Here is a 2,987-nt window from a genome sequence, read left to right on the forward strand (position 1 = left end):
ATAATAATAATAATAATATAATAATAATAATAATAATAATAATAATAATAATTTCATTTATTAGCCACAAGGGCGAAGGATGAGGGGGGGCAATACAAAGACAGATATAAAGTGTGAGGGTTTTCTTATAATGAAATGATTTTAAACAATGGAAGAAAGAAAGGCCATATACACGGTATACACTGAAAAAGAAGGGACATATGCACAGCATACAAAGGCTGAAAAAATAAGTGGCGGGGTGGATGATAGAGATGTGACCCTCTTGATACAGGAAGGCCTCCAGGGATGATCGGGGAACCCCACTGTCCGAGACTTCCCTGAAACCCCAGGAGCAAGTGCCCTCTCCAATTCCTTCTCTCCGACTCACAGGTCTACACGTAGAGGGGTACCATTCACTCTTACCATTTTCGCAACTTACATCCACCTTTCAATTAACGCACTCGAGAACAGTACTTCTCTCTCTGTTCTCAATTTCCTTTTCAAGTGACACTTGAAGAAGTCAATGAAAGCTCTATCAAAGAGGAATGTATCTGTCCTCATGCATTTCAGCCTTGTCCACCGAACAACCTCTTTCGCTACATCCACCAGGAAGAGGAAAACTGCCTTGCCTGCCCGATTGAAGAAGGGCGGCGGTGCCATCATCCCTACAAACTCGGACGATAGATGGTTCTGTCCCACTCGTGACAGCAGCTGTTCGACATAACCCCACAAGTTAGCAATGCCCTGACACTGAACGAGGGCGTGCAGAACGGTTGCATTACTCTGCGCGTGCATCTCGGACAAGCCCTTCAGACAGCACATTCGTGCCAGCAGAATTAATCTCGAACTGGCAGCGCTCCCATCCCGCAGCACTGCCAGGCCAAGGACATCTGGAAATTATCCATGATAATTCCCGAGTGGAAAGTCCTCTGGAACAGACTAGCCATTTCGTTCCCGTCGGCACCCAGATACTCTCCGATAACGTCATCGCACTTCCTCGCCACTAACCTCTATAAATTTCTAAAGCAGAACATCCACCGATCCCTTGTGCCTGACTGGTAAAGGGCTGTGAGTGCCTTACGACATTCTATGTGCCAAACGCAATTTCTCATGGTTTCTGATCTTAACTGACTGGAAGTGCTATCTTGGTGTAAAAGATTGGCTACAGCAAATATTCTGCTCAAAACCACATATTTGCTTGTCACTAGCTTGTCCTTAACCACTTGAGCATGCTCTTTTGTAGCTGACAATATGTCCATCTTCGATCATAATGAGTATTAGTTGAGGAGCATCATAACCATGTGTTGAGAGGGATCCTTTGGGGTTTCAATAATTCACGCCTGAGAACATGGATGTTTCGTTCATCGTCGTTAAACAACCCTTATTCAGAGACCTTATGATTGTGATGGGCTACTCAACCTGAAGAAAATTCTAACTGAGCCGCCACCTGCAAGGTCAGGCGCTGTTTATATTGATATGAAATCACAATGTCGCGCACATATGGCTGTGTGTCTGGTTTACCCTTATCAGACGGGTAACCTTGATGGGTATTTTAGGCTTCTTATATATGTGTGTGTGTATATTGATATATATATAATATATATATACCCCCAATGTCACTTTGACAGCATGCACTGCTCTCCCACTCAATAATAATAATAATAATAATAATAATAATAATAATAATAATAATAATAATAATAGTGATGATGATGATGATGATGATGATGATGATGGTGGTGGTGGTGGTGGTGGTGGTGGTGGTGGTGGTGGTGGTGTGGTGGTGGTGGTGATGATGATGATGATGATAAGTTGCATAATGAAAATATCAATTGGGGGAAAAACATCGAATAGAACTAAAACTAATTCGGACAGCAGAAAGAATAAAGTTAAGAGGAATGGATCCTCGTTTGTGGGGGTTTGGGAGGTTTTATTTTTTTTCAATCAAAATGAATTTCCGGAGCAAATAAGAAAATATTTGTTCACATTTATTTTTGATTCCAGGACACAGGACGGGTAGTGTCTTTGATTGATACTAAAAGAACTGGCGACAGAAACAGTCCGGGTATTTCGTCAATCAATGCTGTTATTTCGTGGATTTTTAATTTGATTGATTGATTAAAACTTAATGAAATCAAAGAAAATTAAGGGGGAGTATTGGAAATAGCAAAAAAAAATTTTTTTTTGGTGAAGGATACAAAGCAATCGACGAATGGCCTGTTCATTTTCTAAATTTTCCTCAATAAATGCTTTAACAAAATTCAATGTCAATAATGCTAATACTCGTGCAAAATAGGCAGACGATATGCATATGCACGCACGCATGTGTGTTTGTGTATTTAAGAGAGGAAATGGAGATTCACTCCTCACTCGGTTCTGTGCTAAAAGAATGTGCCCGGTCTCCCTAACATGAATGCCTGTGTTGTGTGTGTGTGTGTGTGTGTGTGGGTGTTGTGTGTTGTGTGTGTATGCACATACATATACATACATATATATATATATATATATATATTATATATATATATAATGCATCTTATATTACATATAACATTTGCACATAGTACATTACATGGATTATAAATATATATATATATAATATATAATATATATATATATATTATATAATATATATATATATATATATATATATATATATATATATATATATATATATATTCGATAGATACAGTATTATATACAAGGTTCCATAGTGTAGTGGTTTATCACATCTGCTTAACACGCAGAAGGTCGTGAGTTCGAAATTCGCTGGAACCTACGAATGACATTTTTTTTATTCTATATCGATAAAAATTTCACTTCGTAATATACAGATTTGATTCCTGAAATTTTAAAGTCGGTGTTCCAGCATGGCCACAGTCAAGACTGAAACAAGTAAAATAATAAAGAATATGTATATATTATCAGTCGTAAGACACTTGTTGTTTTCACCGTTAATGCTTCTGTATTTCATGTTTCTGTATTCCATTATTGTTTTTTGTTTTTTTTAT

At 37.9% G+C, this 2,987-nt stretch overlaps 1 non-coding gene across 1 annotated transcript; it reads left to right on the forward strand.

The window, feature by feature from the left end:
* The first annotated feature begins 2,680 nt into the window (after nt 1-2,680).
* Nucleotides 2,681-2,754, forward strand: Trnav-aac. The gene has a single exon. It is a non-coding gene; the product is annotated as a tRNA-Val (tRNA).
* Nucleotides 2,755-2,987: the final 233 nt, after the last annotated feature.

The sequence above is a fragment of the Octopus sinensis genome, unplaced genomic scaffold, assembly GCF_006345805.1.
Source record: "Octopus sinensis unplaced genomic scaffold, ASM634580v1 Contig08798, whole genome shotgun sequence".
Classification (NCBI taxonomy): Eukaryota; Metazoa; Mollusca; class Cephalopoda; order Octopoda; family Octopodidae; genus Octopus; species Octopus sinensis.